Here is a 25,190-nt window from a genome sequence, read left to right as displayed (position 1 = left end):
ACAGGGACTGCATGTCATATTCATCAGATAAAAGGAAGGAGGTGGAAGGAGCCAGAAGAGGAGTGAAAATAGGAAGGTTGAAAGAACCATCATCCCAGGTCTAGAACATTTCAAGGTGATCCTGCTTAGCAATTTGTTCCTGTTTCCTCTGTTGATTTGTTTAGAAATAGGTTTTATTGGCAGTTCAACTGAGGCAGTTCTATAGATTTATCCATCATAATTGAAAGGATCAGAGAACCTTCAGGATTTTTGCTGGAGTGAAATAGTGCAAACAGTCTATTTTGCTTTCCTGCTGGGGTTTTTAATCTTCCTTTTACACCTCAATCATGTATTAGTCCCACTCGCTCTCTAGCCAACTTCCTGCTTCTGAGGTCCTTTTAAACATATTTTATTATGAGCTTGTTTGTTTTTAGCAAGTTGCTCTTCAAAATCCTTTGTGGCTGGCCTTATTTCAGTTTTATATTTAACTTGTCAGAGCTAATATTATTTTCTATTTTTCTTTTTTGGACATGACTTCTGTATTCTGCAGGATATCTTTTTAACTCCTAATAGCCTCTTTCTCACCATTTTTTAAAACCATGTAGGGTTCTTTGTGGGAAGAGAAGAGTGTGTTTTAGTATTTTTTAATATTACTGTTGCTATTTTCATTTTTTCCTCACAAGTCTGGGGCTAGCTATCCTGCAGCCTTTCTCGTCACTCCAGCGATGACCTCTCGTTATTCTTTTGGTTCAATTAGTTCCAGGACTCTCTCGTTCTCCTGTGATGCTTGACCTGAAAGCATACAATTGACAAACTAAAATAGAGCGTACAAGGAAAAAGAGGAAACCTAAAAATTCGTGTGAAAATAAAGTTACACTGAGTTATGTCTCTCTGACAGGTAGTCTGGGTAACAAAGGAGTGAAAAACAATAGTTCATAGGCAGGATATTAGCCATTCTATGCTGAACGTTAGCACAGAAGGAATTTTTTAAGATAAATGACTGCCTGCTTTAAAAACAGAGTATGCGAAGAAAGCGCATATAATATCGCAAAAATGTAACAGGATACCCATTAGGCAGTTCAGGCTAAGAAATACTTGACATACCTAAATCTTCTGTTTTCCTCCAGTAAATTCTGATATACCTTTCTTTTAAATAATGCTGTAGTGTACACTGGAGAGTGGGTTATAACTAATTGCATGACATGGTTTATTTGGAATGCATCCTCAAATTTTCGCCATACTTTTTTGCCAGCCCTATCAATCATCTGCAACATGAAAGAGACATTGTTTAATTCCTGCCCAGCTGCATAGAGCTCCATGTTACTAATTTGAACTCTATACAATGTATGAGCCTACCCTGAGAACCGTGCAATGCAGTATATTGTTTCCCCTTGGCAGTGTTTATAGCCGTAAGAGAGGAACTAGTGTAATTTTTGCAAATTGACTTAATATCTGTTTATGATGTCTCATTAGCACACGCTGCACCCATTTGTACTATAACTTGCTTTTAAACTAGATACCGTGAGCTGTGGAGAAACGTTGGCTATTGCAGCACATCAAGATATAATACGGCGTCATGAATCCTCTCTCCCGGGAGTGTTGGGACGGAGAGAAATAACTACAAAATTCCAGGCTGTTAAACAGATTTCAGATTTGCTTTGTGGAAATCCCTGTCATGCAATAAACCGTGCATTGAATAAACTGTGAATAAAAATAGCTTTTGTTATGCTTTTAAACTTCTGGCATATCTTCCCAAAATATGTAAGGCAAAATGGCTCTCCGATTTTAGGGAGATCTCCTACTGCTGACCAAGTAGCAATGGCAGGAGTAGTGTTGTCTCACAGACTGCATTTTTAGCACTGCATTATCCACCATTACTCAGAGCAGATGCTCCTTGATTTATGCCAAAATGCACTAAATTCAAGTCAGTGACATCCATATGAAATAGTTTAACCCGCTGCCAATGCAATATACCGTGTGGTCTCTGGTTTCTTATTCTTTCAAGACTGTCACTGCATATGAGAGTAAAATATTAGGTAATGCTGTTTTAACAACAACTGTAATCAAAACCCTATCAGAATGACAATCCATGGAAAATAAATTATGAGGGGGAAGTACAGTTCCTATTCACGGTAAAAATTGCTGTAGGATTAATGCTAGTATTACTAATAATGTTAATATATAGAGTAGTCTTTGCACAGTTAACACGCACTGGTCAATTTTAATGTAAATTAATTGGCAAGAATTTACTGCCTGTGGTTAAAACTGCACACAATCTAGAGAATACACCTCTGAGTGATTTATTTTTCTTCATCTTTCACTTTATGGTTTCAGAAAATATCTGGCTTCTTCTTATTTAGAAAATAATTTCACTGACCAAATAAAAAGCACTGTGTAAAACAAATGCTTAAAATAAGTCATTTGGGGGTTGAACCAAAGCCCTTTGAAGTCAATGAGAGGCTGCCATTGACATCAGTAGCTTTTGAATCAGATCCTCTAAGGGGTAGATATAATAAAAGCTGATGACAGAGAAGAAGGTTAAAGCTAAAAGGTAGATAAAAAGAGATGAAAGGAGGAAAAATTGCTGCGCTCACTCAGCTTCATACCACTTAGGGTGAATCCATCAGGATCTTTAACCATTTAAACTAAATCAGAGGTTCTCTTTGTCATGATCAATTAAATGATAGGGAGAATATGCAAACTGTCCAAGATTTTCAACGAAGTTTGGCTCCTAAATCAGTCTGTGTGCCATTCAAAATTGTTGCACTTCTAGAGGCTGCCATTGATTGATTTCAGAGACAGTAAAGGCTTCGCAGCAACACACATGAGATCTTCAGTATCTTTTAAGGTTGAGTCTCGATAATCTCTGCTTAGCCAAGAAATTCAATGCTAAAGAACTATAACATGCCAGAACTGCAAAGAAAATTTAAACACCCTTTCAAATCCTATTCCCTTTTTATGGATAGATCTCCCCCTCTTCTTTGAAAAAAAAATCCTCCTTCCAAACACTATCATTTAAGCATATTTTGGGGTTCTTTTAGTAGCGACATTTTCTCCTCCGTCTTCTTTCCTTCTGCAACACCTGTTCTTAAGCTCTGTATTTTAAATTCGTATTTTTCAGCTGCAACAAGCAGTCTAAGCAAATAGAGGATAAATGTGTTAATCACAGCTGGCATTTTTTAGTATTAATATGCGCTTAGGCGAATGCATACTGGTGGAAACCATCTCATTAATACCATGACAGTCTTTGTGAAGGTAATTTTAAGCCACTATTTTCTAAGTTAGGTGATTATAACAATATGCATACTTCCTATAACGCGTGCATTTTCCTGCAGCCCAGCTAGAAAGTTAGCCCAGCTTACTGGGCTAGCTCCCTGAAATACTTGCGTAGCCCAGCTGGACCCCCCTCCAGCTTTGGTCCAGATCAAATATGAGGTTTGCCTAGTAGGCATTCGAATTTATGCTCAAAAATTCAATGTGCATAGTATTTGTATGGTCAAATACAAGCATCTAACTTGAAAAACCTGATCCATTTAAATGTTCTTGCCTGTCATAATTGTATCAGTTATGAAACTTTCATTCAGTTTCTAAAGAACTTTTTTTGCTTCTTCTCTGAAGTGATATGCTCTAAATCTCTTCCTATTCAGCCCACAAACAATCAATAGTTTATGTCTTCCGCCATATTTTTTTAAAAGCTCTTTCAAAATTTTCAAATTTTCAATGCACCCAGCCATGTGTAGTATGCTTTGAAGTGAGTAATCTGAGGTCAGCCTTATACTGAAAGCTCACAATCCAGGCTTTGCTTTCACCATTTCTTATGTTAAAACTGCCAAAATTTGGTGTCATGTAGAACAAGGACTAGGGTTACCTTATGCAGTCTGCTGGGAACACACATACATGAAGTAAGTGAAACGACCAATATTTTCCTCAAGCAAAGCTAACTGATGAAGATTTAGGAAGTAGAAGCATTGGTCAATTTAGAATTGTGGACTAGGGAACCAGGCAGCCTTGCAGTCTCTGCATCCTTAGATGCAAAGAAAGCATTTGACAGCATGGGATTGAAGTATTTCGTCTTTTGCAAGTTTTATGTTTTCATCCAGCCTTTATTAACAGCCAAGGCCCTCAAAGCCAACAGGAAGATTCCCTTTGATTTTCGTAGATGAAGTTCAAGATGAATTAGCTTACGTTCACTAAAATTGTCAGTACAGGTCAGGTAATGCCCAATGATAAATTTGACACAAGTGTAGGACCACTGATTTTGCTTGTATAATCACCACAGAATCTCCATATTTTATAGAAAGGTTTAATCCATATACAGAGGGAGCTCACATAGGTATGGAGGAACATGCAATGAAGAGACTAAACCCTCTCTTAATGACGAATCCTGGGCATTTCCCCAAAGATTTAATAAACATTCTGGAAGACTTTGGTCTACACTAAAGACACAAAACAAAGTAGGCCAAAAAAATCCTTTTTTTTCCACTCTGAGTTTTGCTCTTACTGTAAAAAACCCTTCAACTTGAATAATAAAACTAGCAAAATGGCTATGAATTTTTTAGTTTCTTGCATTTTTTTCATGGATTTAGTTACTGAAGCCATAAATAGCAATCCTATCGTCTAGATGATAAAAGTTCTGGCACACAAACTTACAAGAAAATGAATAAATAAGATTTTTCGTTGTATTTCTATAACAAAGGTATTTCTGTGCATACAGGTGCTTAGTTTCTGTTTGAAACTACAGATTCTTAGCAGCTGATACAGGTCATATGGAAAGGGTGCAGTGAAACGGAGGGCTTCAACAGATTAAAACCCATTTAGCATGCTTTTAAAAGACCATTTGGATCAAACATCGTAAACGGAATAGTATGGATCTCAATAGGAAAAAGAGTCTTTAAGGTGAATATTCAAGGATTTTGGGAACTTTTAAAGCACTGTCATTTCATGATATTGGATATTTTTGTTTCTGTACATTAATAGCTTTGGTTTTCTAATACCAGCCTAATGTACGGTTAGCGTGCTGGGGTTGTACAATCTACTGTTTACTGCAGCTTTTTATTGGCGTGCAACACTTCCTTTACAGAAGAGACATAAATGCATATAGTTCTTATTATATGTCGGTAACTTTTAGACACCTGGAGGCTGGAGATTTAGACAGAGTTAACCTGGACTTTTCAAAATGGCAGTAGCAGATAAACTGAAATCATTGCAGAGTATTTTAATCATTCACCTGACAACTGTTAGATTGGAAATGGTGTGAGTAATAGAAAAACCTCTCCGCAAATGTTTAACAACTTAACTGCCAAGGAGTTAGAGAATGCTTTTTAAAAGCTTTTCCTTGCTATTATATGCAAAACCAAGATCTTAAAGTGATAAACCTGGTTCCATCTTCAGTGCACCCTCCCATTAGGTAGTTACAGACAGCAATAAGGTCTCCCCTTCACCTTCCCTTCTTATGACTCAACAAACCCAACTCCTTTGGCCTCTCCTCACATACCACGTGCTCCGGCCCCCTGACCAGTTTGGTGGCCCTCCCCTGGACTCGCTCCGGTGTGTCCATGTCTTTCCTGAGCTTGGGAGCCCTGATCACAGCGCTCCAGGTGCTGTCTCACAACGGAAACCGCACAACTGAACAGTTACCCAACATCTCCAACCCCAATTCTTTCTTTTCCCACACAGATGCAGTAACTTATAAATCTAGGGGCGCAGTTCGGTTGCCTACGTATTGGTGCCTCGTTCCACTGCAGGATAGCCAAGCTCAGACCTTAGTGAGTCTGAGATATCTACCAGCTCTGTGCATATATGATACCAGCTCTTGGGAAACCTGCGCCTTTCTGGAGTGGCAGCTAGAAGTCAGCTAGGGTACTCAGAGGCGCTACAAATGACACTAAAGATCTGTGTGTGGGCAGCTAAATCCCTCCTTCAGTGCTTAATCGTACAGAGAGGCTATAGCAGACATTCAGGCACTGGACATCAGGAGCTGCCCTAACAACTTTCTTTGCCTCTTTCAAGGCAAAGGTGATGGCCCAGATAAAGTCATACTGCAGCCACTCAGTTTACATAGTGCTTTTCTTTTGCTTTTTCTCAGTCTGTCTATCCGAAATGCTCTTCACCTCCACGGGCTTCAGTATTCTTCCATTCTTTATTTATCTGATTGCTATTCCATTCTTCCCTGTCGTGAACACCAAAATATTATGACTTGGAGGCCTGGGTTACAACTATGTGAAATAGCTGTATTTAGGTTGGAATATGTGTGGGGGTATGTTGAGTTTCTCTTCATATCTTTCGGAGACATAAAACTGCCAGGTGGGAGCTGAGAAAGGAAATTTGCAGTTAGAGTAATAAGGAGGAAAAGATATTTAATGTAATGCTGTAATTCTGCCAATTCAACTGCATTTAAACGCAGACTAGAAATCTAAGATAATAAAGTTCCTAAACCTAGTGTGAAAATTGGCAGCTGGGTAGAGGACAGAAATATTCCCAGTGCCCCCGCAAAGGGAAAGACAGGCCATACTCAGCTGTAATATGTGCTGTTTGACAGCAGCTGGCTGGCCATTCGCTATGTGAGTAGCTCCAGATCAGGCTGTCTCTGCCTGGAAACGGGGTCAGGAAGAGTGTAGAGAGATGCAACATTATGAGATGGATGGAGCACTTCAGGATAAAGCAATCTGCTCTTAGAAAACCTGCTTTCATTAGTTCTGTTCACTGATAATCTTTTTTTTTTAAACTGCAGTAGCAACTCACCACCAAAATCACGGTACTAACAATAACATGGGACATAATTAGTCTTTTTGTCTAAATGCCTTCACCTTTAGCCCTTCCCTTTCTTGTCAATTTAGATTGATGTTTTTAAGGGAAGAACTTGTCTCTTACTGAGTGTTCAGTAGCATCTTAATAGTTGTGAAGGTCGCACAGCATGACAAAAAATGATGTCTACAGTTCAGTGCAGTATGACTGATTTGGAGCCCAAAATAAGCCAGGTGAGTAGGAGAGCTTGATTCGATAGTTGATCCTGAGCTATCAAAACTAGCTCAGCACTGTAGAAATACAGAAGATCAAACTGAATACCCAGTAATGAGACAAACCAGCATGGTATCAACACAGAGGCCGATGGTGGGTGTTAAAACCCACAGTTAGTTATCTACAGCTAAAATGCAAGTGAGACTGCTGCAATGAGCTGAGAATGTCTAGCAATCAGTGAAGTGTCTTTTCATGACAGGGCTCATGTTATTGCTTTGGAAAGACCTGGGGGCTGAAGTTTCATGTTTGGTGGTAGGGCCCGCCTGATATTTTTCTGCAAGATCAGCTCCCCAGTCCAGGGACACCTTGAAACCACGCGGTCTCCTATGCCAGAGTGGAAATGAGTGACTGGAGAAAGGGGAAGACTCAAGTTTCTATGCCCGCATTGCTGCTGAAGACATTTTTAGGAGACCATGGGTTTAGTTTCTGATATTTGACCATTCTGGATGACTCCCAAGATCATCACCTTTCTAGATGGTTTTGTAATTGTTAGGAAAGCCTCTCAACACCTGTGGAGGATTATGCAGACTACTGTCAGAGGACAAATAATCTCAGAAGTGTTTCTCACATTCAGTCACAATCTCTTGAATCCAGTGCAATTTAGGGCCGAGGAAACCTTTCCCCCTGCCATTTTTCTATTCCCTGACCTGGCTTCAGAAAAATGTCTCCGTGGCACACACAATGGAGATATCATACCATGCTTGCTTGCCTTTCTGACAACACCAAAAAAATCCTAGACAGACACTTCTATTTTCCTGATCAATGATACTGTACCTCGGAACAGGCTGTGCTGCACTGTGAGCTGATCTCTGCCATAAAAATGCATGCATAATATATAGCATACACACACACACACACACACACACACACACACACACACACACACACATATATATATTCATTTATATTCTCAGCACAGAGGATGAAATAATTCTGCATCTTGTACATTTTTGTGCCGTTAAGGCACACTGTTGCTTTGCAAGCAAAACAGTAGATCTTTCATTTGCCAGTGACATTCCACAAAGTGCTTATAATTCAGTGTTAGCTTATCAGCCGTCCAATCTCCCACTCCAGGGAATGTGTCAACCATCAAAAGGAGTGGAGGAGGTGTGCTGAATCTTAATGGCTTCTATTTCATCAGACTCACTTTCTTAAGGGCATTTAATCAATGAGGACAAGTAGTAGGCAGATTTTTAAATAAATGTGTCACTTTAGGTTAATCCACAGTACAGTTGAATGTATTTGTTTATGCGATTCCCTGAATATGTTCCACTGCTGCTCAGCTGAATTGATAATCGGTAAATCAAAACATGTTACAAGTAGTTTTAAACTAGCCCTTGAGCAATAACTTCATTTGACCTCCTGGTGTCTAAACCAGGCAGAAGTTTCAGATCCAAGGGTGTTTAATGTCAGTGCTTCTTATTCAGCAGAGTTTCAAGCAAGCATTTGCTTCAGTGAATCACATTGTTTTCTGGTCATTGTAGGTATATGGAATGCTTTGGTGCGTTATATTTACTTGACTGTGTTTTCTTTTTTGAAAAATCAGTCTTTGGGAGAAAGAAAACCTAAAGGAGAAAGTGAACCCTCCCCCCAACTGTTGAAACATTTAAGCATTGCCTCCTGGTGTTGTTATTATTTAATGGCTAGTGCAACTGTATGATAGGACAACACATATAACTAAAAATGCTTAATTTTAAAACTGTAAAAGCATGCAAATCCAGGTAAAATGGGCTGTATGTGTATGTACATATATATGTGTGTCTGTGTGCATGTGATAAGCAATTACTCACGAGTGCTGATTTACCACATGTTAACTCCCTGCTAATTAAAATGTTCTATCTATTTATCCTTCCTGCTCATACATGAAAAAAAGGTTATCACAGAATTCATGGGGGAAAATGTGTCACACATTAGTACATGACAATGGTGGTTAGTCTGTAATAAGACGGATTTATACTAGCCGTTGTTACAATTATACCAACATATCTCGGTGTTCCCAGAAAGGAAAACTGATGAGCTAGTGGAAAAAAATGGCTAGCCCATCTGTACTAGAGATTTGCACTGAAGGAAAATATTGGTAAAGTTGCTGTGATTTACACTGATATGAACAAGATTATAATCAAGCCTAAAAACTAGAATGGATGCTACTTACGTTACTCAGCTGCGAGAACATATAAGGCCTGACTGTGTAGTTAAAATCCCTTGGAGACCGATGGCAGTTTTGCCTGCATAATGGCCTCTGAGCCGTACTGTAATAGTGTAGAAATTATTCTGTGCTGTAATAGAAAACTTTACCTACAGCCATTTATTGAGGTCTTTGGTGGAAATACTCTCCAGATCGAAGCGTGTGACATTGCAAAGGACATCTGTGCTTATGAAAGGCTGCTTGTGTTATGTAATATAAATCATTCGAGCGTGGGCATCCAACCAGAATATGACTTTCCAGTTCGTGTGAGGAGCAATTAGACTGGTGAGCGTGCATCACACACAGAATAGTGGAATGAAATGAAATGCATCAACAGAGCTCGTGTACTAAATAAAGAAATAAAGATTGAGGATGTGTTACAGGTGCTCTCAGCAATGTTCTTATGATTTTAAGGGTGATTCTCACATGACCTTAGCCTGTCACTACTGCTCCGTTTCCGAGCTTCTCAGCACTAGCGTCAGAAGTGCACTTGTAAACATACATATAATGGGTACTTTCAAACGGATATTCGTGTGCCAATTTGTATCGCAGTTTCGCTCTTCTCCATTCAAGACAAATTAAATTCATTCTTGTGCATCCTACTGGTAATGTACAATTAGCTTCCTGAGACTGCAATCTATTTTTTTCTCCTAACTTGCAGGAGGCTTTGAAAACATCAGGTAAAACCTACCCCATCCCTTTCAAAAATGATCTTTAAAATGGATCTGAAAGTCGCGTAAATCAAACCATTTCATAAACTGTGCCTCCACCTCTTTGAACATATCTCCACGTTAGCTTTAACATCATTATGTCCCATTGTGATGAAAATGGACTTTCTGTATCCTGTGATAATGAAAATAGCCACTTTATGCAGTTTCTGCCTGCAATTACCCAGGCTTTTCTCAGGCTCTAGAGAAATCTAAGCTAATTGCTTTGGGACTTTTGCTACATTTCCATAAATTCTTTGTTAATTTTTCATGAGAAACTGTTATTGCAGTTGGCCTTAAAGTTCCCATTGTATTCAATAATGTAAAGAAGTCATTATGAAAACATAACCAATTCACTAGTGCCTCCATCAAAGCTATACTCTTTTATCTACATGTATTCTCAGGTGAGATGGGATGACTCATCCAAACCCTTCAATGGCTCTTTTTTATTTTGATACAAGCTTTTCTTCATCTGAGCTTACTCAAAGCAAATCTAAAAGTGGTTCTATGTGGTGCATGACCTTGTCATTATAGGACATGAATTGAGTTTGCTTTATCTGACAGTTGGCTGTGGAATTGCTTTTATACCTACTCATCAAGCCAAAGACAAAGAATTCTGTTTTAAGTGACATGGTAGTAATAAAAATGAGGCACATATTTCCAAGGGAACGCTTCACAACCTGTGATGTTATATTTGATTTATTGATTATTTTGAGCTGAAAGTCACAGTTTCTGTAGACTAGAAACAACAGTAAAATATTAATCTGAATCCATTTTAGTGCACTTTGTTCAGATATTCAGTAATACAAACCCAGCCTCTATCCAGATGGGTTTCAGGCACTTCTTGCTAGGGCCCTTTTTTCTTTCCTTACACAGCTGGACCTCACTACAATGATGCATGTTTTTCTCTGCACCGTTCTTATAAAATGCAGCAATTATGTATGTTAACTGTTATTAATTACATAAAATCCCACGAAGCAGTAAGAAAGAAATGATTTTGGATGGGGCTCTGGGGTCACTGCGGATTCCTGAAACAATAGGAACTCTGTGTATCTGGCTGCAACTGGGCAAGTGTTTTGTTTAAAAAAAAAATATATGAATTAGAAAGCAGGAATTGTCAAAAGCTTGGCTGAAGTTCTGGCATTGACTGTGAAAATCTCTTCCACTGTCTCTCTCTGCAAGCTGCAGTGTAAAAGCTTTGCCTGCGTTATAAGGACAAGCTTCTCAATACATAAATCCGAAAATTTGCATTGATTTCGGTGGTGCGATGCCAGTTTACACTAGCTACAAACCCAGACCTGATTAGGTCTGTACTTGAATAAAAGCATCAGAGCTGTCCACTGAGATGATGCTTAAAAAGTCCCCGGGCCATTGCAAACCTCCTTGGCTCTCCCACAGCCCTGAAAAACATTAATACAATAAAAGATATCTACCCCTTTTTAGGAGCTTATTGCATTTTTACAAATTTTCACCATTTAGCTCCTTATGATCATAAAATATTGATATTTTTGTAATCAAATATGTGCCACTGCCAACTCTCCATCAGTTAATGTAATTTGCAGTGCAAAACTTACTTCCACAATGATTTTCCCTTGTATATTGCCATAGAAAAAAAGGACACTTTTATTAAAAAAAAAAGAAGAAAAATCACCCTGAAAAATCAGGATGAGCCAGTATTTTTCTATTTTATAGAAAGCACAGGTTTTGTTGATATCAATAGTAACCATTATAGGTTAGAGCTGAATCATTTAATGGCCTACCTCTCTCTAAGGTCCTCCCGCTTCTGATTGCCAAAAACGGCAAGGTATTGTAAGCAAGCCTCAAAAAGCTCTAAGGTTTGACTCAGAAACATGCTCACAAATCCCATTGCTTATCCTAAGCTTTTCTAAACCTCTTTCGTGTGGTAATGAAGCAGAGGATCATTGTACGATTGGATCTCTTTTTCTCTTGTAGCTAGTCTAAAAATAAAAGAAAACCAATATTGCTTGCGATATCTATAAATCATTGATAATTCTCTGACCAAAATTTGGAAACACCTCATGCAAAAATCTTGATTAAAGAAAATTTAAGCTCTACCTTTTCGCTTTCCCACCAAAAAAAAAAAGATAATGCTGACTTTGGTTGCACACTCAAACTGAGGTTTTTTTCATATTTATTAGTGGTTTCCCTATGCTGGGGACTATTGATTCAAGAGCCATGCTTTTCCCATACTTCTTAGGAGCTGCCGTGCTTCATTCTCTGGGGAGCTGACTGAAGTGAATGGGAATATTGGCAGCCTATGGCTCTACTCAGGATGTTCGAAGTGGAAGGTTTGCTACAATGGAGGGAGATTTACTCTGTTGTAGTTCTTGCTGTCAGGTGCATTACTAAAAAGTGAACATCCACAGGCTGTCTAAGACGACAATACCACTGCTTGTCTGTGATTTGCCACCACTGATGCTAATGGTAATAGGGGCGCAGTAGCTTGATGACCAAAAGGCCTGTGCTTCTGCCAGAAGTGTACACCTGCTAGAAGACTAACGGTCTTACAGCTGGTCTGCATTTATTTCCATCATCTTCCCTCTAACATCTGTCCCAAACAGTACCTTCAGCCCTGTTTGTTGGGAAAAATGTAGGAAGAAAGGGAGGGAGGATAAATGGACCCATGGGCTGGGATATGACGCGTCTAGAGACCAGTCTGGGTTGTTGTATCTAGGGTCTCTGAGTTCACAAGGAATGTGAAAGGTAGAAAAGTGCAATTGCATTTTTGCCTGCAGTTGCTGAGTGGATTTGAGGAGTTGGGATCTTATTTGGATTGTGGTAAAGGCGGTATTGACTGAGAGGGGTAAAGCGAAAATTAGTGGAAGAGATGTGGGACATGAAACGCTGGAAGCTGTGAGATCCAAATAGGAAAGGAGGTATAAACACATGTGCTTGTGTGAATATGTGTGCACATCTGGGTGCTCACAGAGGACTGCGGTGGGAGCCAAAAGAAAGAACGGAAAAAGGAGTTGAAAGGCTCAAATGCAGAGAGCGCATCCATGCCTTTTTACTTTTTGAGTTAAGAGAACAGCAGTAGTCAATGTTTCTTATACAAACACTGCTTCGGTAACACAGGAAAGCTGACTTTGAACTTCTTGGAACTAATTGAGTGGTTTGGCCGTGCCTAAGCAAGTCGTTCTGCTTTGGTTGTACACGACGATTGCGACAGGCTTTACGGCTAGTAGCCCCCTTACTGTTAGAGAAGATGTCACTTTGACCACCTCCGTGCAGCAGGCCAGGTTTATCGTATCCTGAATATGTTCACAAGTTCAGTAATTCCTTCTCCTTTTGTTGCTGTGTCCTGATGGTGTTTCTTTTACTTGCCAGTTATTTTCTAGCTTTTAGGTGTTTTGTTACTCAGATATTACCTGAACCAGCCCGGCAAATGGCGTGACTGGATGAACTAGTGAAAGTGGCTTAGTTTTTTTCCCTTTCCCTTGCTAGAGTATCTGCTAGCTCAAATAAGTGAGAGGAAGACAGTTCCCTGAACTTTAGGGGAAAAACCATATACACATACAGAAAAGTAGCCTTGGATTTTTCCAGACCCTTAAGTGCTTCGTTTCAGTCTATCAGGCAATAAAACAAGATTATTTAGGGAACACATATACAAGACGTGTAAAATCTTCCCTGAATGGGAAAGGCTGATCACCAAAAGCAAAGCAAAAAGACCTTTGATTCTCACAACAATCATTCTCTCTTGATTGGCTAAGTGTATGGAAAAATCCCTTGACATACCTACAGCACCAATTTCCATATAAGTAAGTGCAGTCCAGCACTATCAGATTCCAACTAGCTGTGCTGTGAGGACAATTGGTCATTGAAAGCTATTGGGAAGATAAAGTTCATGTGCTTAAAAAAAAAAAAAAAAAGGCAAACCGTTGACTGTTAAGGTCCATTATGCATTATGCAGCTCTTTACTTCAATGAAGGATCTCCCGGAAAAGCTGCTACAATAACAATGAATAACACATTGCTTTACATGATGCTTCATTTGTGAATTCCCTGTGGCTAGTGCGTTTCTTTCCCAAACTGAAAGAAATGAAGTGTCATGTGTATCAGCTTGTTCTTCATTGCTCGCATTCCTCTCTGTGTTGACTAGAATTTTTCAGTACAAGGACGCCAGACTGGTGCTTTACTTAAAGATACTGCGTTATGTTAAGCAGACAGCATTGTCATTATTTCGCTGCTATGGTAGACTGTGGATGCAGTCCTGTTGATTTTATTAAAGAGGCTGTCAGGATCTATAATTCACACATCATTAACCGCTTCATTAAGACTACAGCAGCTCTGTGAGCCCTAAACTTGTAGCAGTTTTAAGACAATACAAGTAAATGCTCACTGGCTGAGACAGGCAGGCATCTCCAGTGACTTGTTCACTGGGTAGTTAAAAGGCAGTGCTGTTTTTGGAGGAAATGCTTTTTTCAAATTATAAGCATAAATGCATAAAACATGTTCACTTCCAATTGATTTGGTTTAAGTTAAAAGCATTACTTTGCAATGAGGTGTGCACTCTCACATCGTCAATCAGGAAAAAAAAAAAGGCAATAACATACCAAAATGTACAGTTATTTAAGTATTTTCATATGTTTTAAGTTTTCTTTACTGGAATATGAAGCAGCCTGTGCGCTGAAACAATGTGAAGCAGAACGCTAGCAGACATGAGCAATGTGAGTCGTATTTACTTTAAAAATTAGAATTAATGGGGCATTAATTATGTAGAGGCAACTTTTTTTTTTCCTATTATTTTCCCAAAGTCCTTCTATGTTTCCATTTTACTATGCTCAGTCCCTTGCACTTGTTTTCCTTTCCTCACTTTCACTAGCCACCTCCTTCTCTCTCTCTCTCTCTCTTTTCTCTCTCTCTCCCCCTGCTTCTTTTGTTAGAGCTACCAGCTCAGACATCAACATATAACACTGGATTTTAAGCTGTGCTTTAGAACCTGATAGGTTTGGGTGGATTTAAAAAACAGCAGAAAGACTTGTGCTTCCACCCATTATGTAGGGCCGACTGTGGAAGCCCTGTGGGTGGGATTGATGCGCCTCTCTTTGGCAGCATTGCCCAGGTCTTCCCCTGCTTTCATGAACCCTTCCTGCCTTCTTCCCTTGCCTCCCTGCTGCACCCGCTGTAGCTTTTTGTGCACCCTCAAGGAGAACTGGGCTCGGGAATGGGTTCAGCGTCTTGGTGCTGCTAGTTTAGGCTGGCCCTGACTTCTCCCCTGGAGGAGTTTGTGCCTCCTCACCTGCTGTCAGGGCACTGCTTGTATTCTGCAAATACACAGCTGCCAGTGAGGAAGGACCTTTCTTTCTGTTGCCGGAAATCACAAATTTCCAGCTTCCCTCCTGCTTGGGAGCCGCTTGTTCAGCTTGCTCGAGCATAGTCACTGGCTGTCCCTCCCCATGCCATGGGGCTTAGAGCTCTTGGCTCTATGGGGGGGGAGGGGGGAGGGTTTGCAAAGGTCCTTCCCACCCACCCTGGAGGCTGCCAGCCTCCTGCCACGTCTCCTTCACCCCACAGTGTCTTGGCACCTTAACCGCCGCCCCTGAGACTGATGCTGCTCCATAGCCTACTGGAGAGGTACCTAGCGCTCGCCGCTCCTGGGAGCTGCTCTAGCTCAGGGCCACGATGCCCGGGCACAGACACTGGGGAGTACGCCTTGCAGTGGGTCACCACCATCACTGCACTGAGTCTAGGCGTCCTGCAGGGTCTCGAACAGTGTTTCTGGGCCACATACATGCTCCCCAGCAACAGGAGCCTAACATCCCCAAAGCAGGACTGAGCACATCCTAACAGGAAACTGCAGACAGAAAGAGCCAAAATCTAGTTTTCTTTGGGGAAAAAAAAAAAAAAGGCTGTGCTGACCACTGGGGAAGACTTGCAGGCTTTGTGGAAGGCTCAGTCTGGTGCTAGGGTTGGGGTTAGGGTCAAGAGAAGAGAAAGCCAAAAGCTATAGCGAGAGTGGGGCTGCAAGGGGGCCGCCAAAAGAAACCGAGAGCTGCCTTGCAGTCACGCTCCCTGCAGCTTTTTATGATGTACTTTTTGAAGGATGCCAAATAAAATAAATGGCATTGTATTGTATTCATTGGTACTAGCCTAGAAGCACTATGCAAAGCATAATTGATTGATGTTACCCCAAAAGTCAATTTGAATTTTGCTAACTTAATTCACTGCAGCTTTACAGACAATTCAAATAGTATATTTGTTGCCGTAAAGTAAGTCTCAGGGTAAATATACTGTCAGCAAACATATTGTACCTTTCTTGGAGCCAATATATGAATATTGCTATTGACATTTTTGTAGGGAAATAAGTCAAATTTTTATTGAGGCTTTTTTTCCTTCTTCTCTGCATTTAACCTAGAAAGACGTACATACGTACTGAAAGATTTCTGCTCAGTCACGGTGGATTCTTTCAAGGTTAAATCCCAAGACTCCGTGGGAATGTATTATTCTCTCTGCAGGGAAAAAAAAATCTTTTACCAACAGCACACCACTGCTAACTATTTTTGCTGGGGCAGAGTGATTGCATAATGGTCACCAGTTACAACATGCTTACAATTTATCGGGGTGTCTAGGCTGTAAGATTGTTGGCGGGGTTGAGATTATTCTTTTTATGCTTTGCTCTGCTAGTGGTTACTGAGAAATAAGATCAGCTACGGTTTTCCAGCGTTTGTCTTCAGTCCTGTACAAATACATGTCAAATAGTATCGGACAAAGTTAGCTTTCGTAAAAGGGGAAGGAACGAGGAGCTCTGTATTTTTTCCGGTAATTATCACTAGTGAGTATTTGTGTTCTTAACAGCAAAAGTGCCGGTTATGTTGGGAACTGGCAGATCTTGTACAAACCAGAAGGGTAGTCACTGTGTAAACAGTTAGAGGCCAAGATTTTTCATAGTGACCTTGCATTGACCTCAGCCTTGAGGTAGAAACCCCTTTACTAGAGATAAAACATTAATGCCTTCCTGTCTGTCCAGGACAGATGGCCTATGATATGGCAGTAAATTCAATGTGCCCAAGGCCATTCTCTGGCAATGAGGCCAGCCGACACAGAATAGCACAAATCCCTTCCTTTAAACTACCTTTAAACTACCTTATCCTTCAAAACAAGATGGCCAAATGCAAACCGATAATGGAGAAGGGTCGGAAAGGGTCTCAAGGGTCCCATCCCATGATTTTGCACGGGCCAAAATTGGGCTGAGGCAGCCCTGGCATGGTGTCAGTGTAGATGGATGGATCTAGTGCCCAGCAGCAATCCCCAGCTCTCTTTAATTTAATAGTATAGAAATAGCAAGAGTTTTTGTTGTTGTTTTTTTTCTGGTGCTCTCTGTGCTTTCTGGGAAGTAAATCTAACCATTGAACACTCATTTCACTTAGAAAACTTGAAAGAAATACGAATAGTTACCTTTTAAAGGAAAGTAAGTAGTCCCCACAAAAGCATCTGAGCAAGTCAAGTCATATTCATACATTTTCCCAGCACAACCACCATAGTCCTTTCACAGCTTCATCCTTTCCCTGCAACTTTTTTTTTTAATTCTCAAAATAAAAAAAAGATGAAAATCATACAATTCAGCCCAAATATTCTCAGCTGACCTGACTATATGGAGGGCACTCCACTTAGGACTGTTTTGATCCTGAGCCAAGACGGCAAGAGGATTGCATGCATTTATGGTAAATCAATGAGCTGTAAGTGCTACAGAAAGTTAGCAAGGCTTAATTAGTCCTGCAAAATACCTTTGCTGACTAACTGAACAAGTCAGCACTAAAATATTTTTCCTGAAAGATCATCTGCAGGAGCTGAAAACACAACAACACGTACTTGCTGCAAACAAAAACCCACGGAAATGAACATCTTTGTGACAGATAACTGTAAAAAAAAGATCAAAAAATGGTTGAAAAATAGTTGAAAAACCAGAAAGGTTTTTCCAACAGATGCAGAAAAAAGCTAAGGGGAAGCAGCGCCATCCGATCCAGGTAATTCCCGAAACCTGCAAATCTAACAGAAAGATATTGTGAAAACAACAGCTATATCTGTAGCATTCGTAGGGGCACTTCTCCCTGTGACAGGAGATCATCATCATTAGAGTGCTAAAGCAAACACAGTTTAATCCATGCAAAACTGAGACGTTCCCTTAGGAACATGCAGACATCACCATAACCTTTTTAATCCAAAAAAAAGAAAAATGCTAGATATGTTGGACAGATCTCAATATGAAATGCTACCTTCCAGAGCTCAGACATCATCAGTGCTTGAGAGCCTGATGATGATAGCCTAGATGGCCAGTATTTGGGCTACGAGGACTTGCAGTATGACCCAGTATGGCAGATCTTAATAGCTTCCCTTTCTGGTGTGCAACTTAAATCTCCCTTGCGGAGATTCCTTTCCTTTTCAACCTGTCCACAGTAGCCAGGAAGAACAAGTTGATTTTCCCTTTTGATTGTTACTTTTAGACCTTTGAAGGCTTGTACCTCTGATCAGACTCTTCTCAAAAGTGACATCCCTCATTTCTGGCCATTCTCATTCTCCTTTAGACGCACTCTCTCATTCTCCTTTAGACGCACTCTAACGGGTCACATCTTGAAGTGTAATGTCCAAAATCAGGCACAGCACGGAGCCGAGTTCTTCCCATTGGTCAGGAGAGAAGAATCGTTACTTCACTTGTTGCAGACTCTGCTTATGTCATATCCCAGCACGATGGTTGATGTTTTCACAAAAGCTTGACATTGCTGACATTGTTCAGTCTGATCCATGATAAACCCGTACAGAGCTGCAACATAACCAGTACTTGGGTGGTTTATTGTCCTTACCTACATATCACACTTTGCGTTTGTGCTGTTTTTTTCCCAGTGCTTGTTGCCAATTTGTGAAGATGATTTAGCATTGTAATACCAACTTCCAATGCACTTCCAGACTGTTCCAATTTGGTAAAAGCTGTATATTTTTAAGCATAAATATTCTACTTTGTTATGTAAGTAAGCTACTCATTAATGTACTGAAAATAATGGATGGGGAACGGCTGAATGGGAATCCCCTCTCAGTAAATGCTTTGAGTTTGATAGTGAAGCATTGATAGCTCTTCTCCAAACACTGTCTTCCAGGTAGGTTTGTTCCTACTTCACAGTCATTTAGTGGACAACACATCTTCCTCACTTATAGTCAAGAAGGTTGTGTAAAACATAGTCAGAGGCACACTAAAGTCAAGATAGGTGGCATCCATAGCTACTCTCTTACTGTCCTATCATAGAAGGAATTCAGTTGTTTTGCCTTGAATTATTGGCAATTACTCATCTCTTTGTTTTAAGTCATTACAGTTTGTTGTATCTTTTTTTTTTTTGAGTATCATTCCGTAAGTTTGAAAATAAGCTAACCACCTATCCTCCGCAAACAAGCTGAGCTAACCTCGGATCTCGTATTTTCTCCCCTTTGCAAAGCAGATGGGAATATTTATGCAGTGTGACATACAAAATAAATCAAGCTGGTCTTGCATTTTAGGCAAAGAACCTCTTTTTGCATACATGCATAGACACACCTTAAAACCCAAAGGTTTTACAATTTTTTGTGATAGACAGCTATTTCAAGCAGATGATATCAGCCATAAGCAGTTGTTTCCTCTTTGTCTGTACAGCATGTTTTTGTAGATGAACTCCGAAGTATCACATCCTACAAGTCCAAAGCTTGGGAAGAAAACAAATAAGGGTTGATCAAATCAGTAGCTGAAGATGAAAGAATTATATTAAAAACTATGTATCAGTGGTTAACTAGAAGCCTCCTGGCGTAAACACTTTCTCCCATAAGGCCCTTAGTCTTCCCTTTTGGCAGTATGTCCTTTTTCTAAGGTAAAACTAACAATTCAAACATCTCCTCAGCAAAATAAATAAATAAATAAATAAATAAATAAATAAACTCTCTAAGATCCATCATGAAGTTGAGCTTCAACTACATTACTACTTTTAAAAAGCGTCATGATTTCAAGCAGATGTCGATGTAAGTTAAACTTTTTATTACTAACTGGGCATTAACATCTCTTACCAAATCTTAGAGCAACTCTGCAAGTTAAAAAAAAATCCAATGGCCATGGATTCCTTATGGCTATGTGGAAGCTGGAGTCCCAAGGCAGTCTCATTTTCATATTTACCATGTATTTCACATTTATCGTATGTCATACATTTATCAGGTATCTCACATTTGTGGTAGATATACTATCTTTGATATTATTTAAGGTAAAATACTACTTGAGTTCTAGATCTAGGGTAACCTGCACAAAATTATAAGAACGACAATAATCCCTCTGCTGCACGTGCTTTATAAAATGGCTGCCTGCCACCACTGTGCTAACAGGAGTCCAAAGTATTGCTCACCTGGTTTTCAATCATTTCTCCAAAAAAAGCCTTCTTCTCGTTTGAACTGTATATTCACCATTATCCATTATAACCAACAGCTTAACCATCAAACAGCTGGTTATCGATAAAACTACTCAGTGTAGTTGTGAAGACTGGGATTAGAGAAAATCACTGTAAAGATATTTGTACACCCTCATCATCAGGTAGGTACCACGCACTGTTGTTTTCCGGGATTTGGCCCAGAATTTCTGACCTATTTTTGCTGTGTACACCAAATCTGTGTACGTGGCCTGGATGTATGTAATACACAGAATACGCATGCTAAGGAAGGCGTTTCTCACGTGTACTATCATGCCAATATGGGTGCTTACATATAAGTAAGTCTGAAGAGTGTAGTGATCGCTTCCAGTAAGTCGAAAGCCTTTGTCTTCAGTTTGTGTCCTCTCTGCTATTTTCAACTAAATATTACTCTAACGCAGCAAAACTTTGTGTAAAGAGAAACTAAATTGCCGGTGGCTTTAGAAATGTCTTTTCTGTCAAGGAAGTAATGTGAGGACAACTAATTCCAGATGATAACATTATTGGAATCTGATAAAATGCTTGAGTAGACGGTTGTACGGATTTATCAAGTGAAGCATGCATCTTAAATGCATTAGAAAATGATCATCTCACACTGATTAAGGACGTAACGTTTCTTTCTATTGAGATGTGCTTTACATCTGTGAGGCTGTGATGTGTCTTGCAAATGGCTTCAGTATTTCACAGACAAATTATATGTTTCTCACTTCTGCATGTTCTGTCACTAAGTGAGAGGATATGCTAGAGAACTTAGAAGGCTCTAAAAAAATTTTCACCGGTTTTCTTTCCTAAACAGCCTCTTCTTTGTAAACTGACCTTTTTCAAGGGCCTTCATATATTTTGGGATGTTTCTCTTCTATTCCGTTAGTAAGTTATGACACAGTCAGACAGACATGAAGAAACTTCAGCCCTGTGAACACTTGCCACTAGAGACATGCAATCCCTGGCAGGAGCGCTTAATCGCATTCCTCAGTCAGGTGTCAAACAGAGCAAAGGCACAAACACACAAGCAAGTTTTGTTTAGAGGACCTCAAAAAACCAGCCAAGTGGCAAATTTGGACATCTGTGCTAGACTGTGGCTGTCCTGTTTTTTCAGTCTAATCTGTCAAGATAACCATTTCCCCATTCTCTTAAACAAACACAGACTTCCTTGTTTAAACACTATAACAGTTCTAACAGAGCACACAGTTTTTAATCATTCTCTGCTAAGTACACTAGCAAGAGCCTGAGAAAAGAAGCAAAACATCTTACATGTAAGCTGCTGATTTTGCTGCGTGCAAAAGAACGGGGCATGCAACCCTCAAATTTTAGATGGACTGTAAATAGTGCCTGTAAGAAAAAGTCCAGCTAAAAAAGAGATGAGCTCTCTTTTGGCCTCTTAATTAACAGAGCAGCTGAATTCAGTTTTACTCCAGAAGAATAATTAGAATAATGAATGTGGGGAATTCATTTTTCTTTTCCTATAGGCTGTCCCTTCTCAAAGATTTCCTCTACTACTCAGATTATCCTAACGTAGCATTAGTAACAGATTTTCCATGCGATGAGTAGTAGAATCATAAAATATAGCTGAACAGTAGTCTGTAGGTAGTCATTGCATTTTAATACCAAAATTTAGAAAGATAAGCCTGCTGCAGAAAGACCATTAAATATAGACACATAAATAAATCCAATTAAAATCACTGATCTATTTTTGCTGAATATTGACTTTCCTTTTTGCTCTCTTCAGTCTTTTTCCCCTCCTTTTCTTTCCTATTATCTCCGATTCATTCTGCCTACTTCTATATTATTTATCTTTGATTTTTTTCTTGCTTTACACATTATTCTCTCACCTTTCTCTTCTTTAACTACTTGTTCCTTTTATCTCTGAAAGGAGTGTTTCTTTTCTGTTCATTCTTTATTGTTTTTATAGGTGGTACGCTATATTGATCCTCTCATTCTCTCTCCTTTTCCTATGTTCTTCCTCTTTTTTCTTTTGTCTATTTCTTTTCATTGATTTCTATTGTCTCTTTCTTGCTCTCCACCACCACATTCTTCCTTCTTTATCCTTTATCCCCAAAGTCATCGTCTTCTTGCCTTGATTCCTTCCCTTCAGCTGTTTCTTGGAATGGGATTTTCCCATATCTTAGTCTTGCATCTTTTCCTGATTCACCATATGGTATCTCCTATCCTCTCATTTCTCATGGGGTCTTCCTTCCTGTCCTGCTCCAGGGAATATATTCCTATTGATGGGAATGCTACTTTCCCATTTTGCTCTTTCACCTCTGTGCTTTGTTTATATTACAGACCTGGCTAAGTCGTAACATGTGCTTGGAAATCACTCTACCCAGGGTTTGGATCTTGAGCTTTTCCACACAAAGAACCTGATTATTTTCCACCTGCAGGTTGCCTGGGTGTACTCCTAGGGTAGGGATTCTTTGTTGGGAACCTCCTTCCCCCTGGGGATGGGGGACTCGGCAAGGTCAGCCCAGAAGCTCTCCTTCATAAAGTTTCCAAGATAGTTTATGCAGACTTCCCAGAGCTCCTCTTTCATGGCACTCTGGTCTAAACTGTTTCTCATTGGAAACCACAGTTAAAGAATACACAAGGTCTTCAGCGGAATTTTTCATGCAACTTATTCTTGGACAATACAGGAACTACACAGATCCATGCATAAATAATAACATTTAGATGCTGTATCACAACAAGAGTTTATTCTCACCTCTGCAGTGATTCTTTCGATCCAATCTATGATTGAGGCAGCTATAGTCCTTTTCTCTTCTTTGTTACTCTTCTAGTTTCCAAGGATGGTTCGTTAGTGACGGAGGGAAAGAGATCAGGTAGCTCTGGAGAAGATATCCATCTTTAAGAAAAACTTCATTCACCCTTATCAGATTACTCATCATTTTTAATATCCTGGTAAGATGGCTCATACGTAGCCCTCACAGAAAGATGAAGACAACCGGCTTCTATTAGCTTAGTCTAATTGTTCTTAGCAAAGACAATTAACAAAATGTCTCCCTTCATCTTTTACCTTCAGGACCAAAAAAAACTAGGCATCTGGTTTTGTAACGCAAGTGGCATGAAACAATCTCAAAGGAAAATGCCCTGTACAATGAGTCTCAAATATGGCGGTTTTCAACAAAATGAGATGCAGTCAAAATCTTCAGACCATCATGTTTTCTTCAACAGGACTCCGGTTATGTCTAGACTGGAAATAGCAGGTCACATACATACCTGGAAAATGTTTTTTCCTTCTCAAAAGGTGCACTGGTCTGCTCAGACCAATTCTTCAGATTGAGCAAAATAGGCCGTCCAGTGATATAACCCTACCAGGCCATCGCTGTGTAGCGTTAATTCCCAAAATAGCATTCAGAAAGAAGTCATAGCTGAGGGTCATATGTAGCTCAGATGTGGAAACTGCCAGAAACTGTGCATGAAAGGAATAGCAGGCATGAAGTCTCACATGCTTAGAAACTGGAACCGAAAGACTGCAAATTCACATAGAAAGTAACCCAGGACTATTGAGATGCCAGTTGTAACAACACAGGACAGGAAGGGAAAAAAAGGCCCTGAAGTGACTAATACAAACAAGAAGGACAGAACACGCAAACTCTGGTGATACGATCTGTGGCCTATGGCCTGATTTTCAAAATCTCAAATTATTTTGTACTTTGCTGTATTTACAAAGATAAGTTTATCTTTAGATCTTCCATAGCTGCCATCATCTCAGTATTGTGCAAAATAAGTTGCACCTTTCAAAATAATGAGGTCTATTTTGCAAGATCTGTGGTGGATTTGTTATATCTACTCTGTTGAGGCCATGCATCCAATCACTGCCTCATTGCCATGCTGAGTCTTCCACTTAGTGTTAGAAAGCTCTGCTGAGGGCATTTACGGCTCTACAACATTATGATGCCTTTCATCACCTCTGATAAGAAGGCTAACAAATTCACGGAAGGATCATGGATTAGAGACACAATGGTCAGATTTCCTTCCGTAGCTGAATCTTGGCCTACAAGGAGGTCAGCTGAACAATTTCGTATTCCATCAAACACTCCTTCACTCTGCAATTATTAGTCACCTAGAGGAATTTACAATTTGGGGAAAAGACTACGGTACCAACGTGAATCCAGATACTAGTGAAGGTTAAGGTTATAGGGTCAAAGGATTTTTCTCACAAAGGGAATACTGTGCTGAAGATTTAAATGTCAGAAGTCTATGTGGGAAAATACAAACGACCATCTCAGTCAAGAAAAAAATCGAGGTGTTCATAAAACTAGATGCAAAGAGTGTGAAAAAAGGAATTTGGAGGAAAAGGGAGTGGATTCTGCAACCAAGAACAAAAATTAGAATAGAAACATCAGGCACAGCAGAATTGAATGAATGCCTACAAAAGGAGAAATCTGAGAATGAATAAATAAGGCTGTAAAAGATCAGATCTGTCAGATATGGTATGTGACTCTGACTGTTTCAGGTGTGTGTCCAGGCTAGAATAAAATTTGGCCTGTCTCACAACGTGCAGGCAGGGTGAACCGTCTCAGAGAGGCCTGAATGATTAGAGCAGGAGAGCGATTTGTGAGCAGGCAGAGCAAAGAAATAGGTACAAGACTGTGGAGAGTTGTAAGCTGAAATAGTCCACAAAATATGCAGAAAACAGAATCCTCAAAAAGGCAAAGCTCACTTTAATGTGGGCTGGCTTGGAAGCATTTTATACGTATGGTTATGCCTTGCATTAAATATAAGATTATGAGGACTGAATAAAGTAAAGTGAAATGCAGGTATAATTAAATGAGAGACAATGCCTATCTGTATTCATAACTAAGGTGAAAATAAACACAAAAAAATGGTAAGGCCAAATCTTCAATTTAAATATGAAAAACCAGAGAATGACAGA

General features: G+C 39.7%; 1 long non-coding RNA gene across 1 annotated transcript; it reads right to left on the bottom strand.

Moving 5' to 3' along the window:
• Window positions 1-312: 312 nt before the first annotated feature.
• Window positions 313-23,816, bottom strand: LOC104150258 (uncharacterized). The gene is made up of 5 exons (XR_011138039.1): window positions 23,531-23,816; window positions 23,016-23,139; window positions 16,459-16,584; window positions 16,282-16,357; window positions 313-771 (listed from the first exon to the last, which is right to left on the bottom strand). It is a non-coding gene; the product is annotated as an uncharacterized lncRNA (long non-coding RNA).
• Between the last annotated feature and the right edge of the window lie 1,374 nt (window positions 23,817-25,190).

This window comes from Struthio camelus, chromosome Z (assembly GCF_040807025.1).
Source record: "Struthio camelus isolate bStrCam1 chromosome Z, bStrCam1.hap1, whole genome shotgun sequence".
Classification (NCBI taxonomy): domain Eukaryota; kingdom Metazoa; phylum Chordata; class Aves; order Struthioniformes; family Struthionidae; genus Struthio; species Struthio camelus.
Note: the sequence above shows the minus strand (reverse complement) of the source record. Positions and strands in the feature narration are given on the sequence as shown.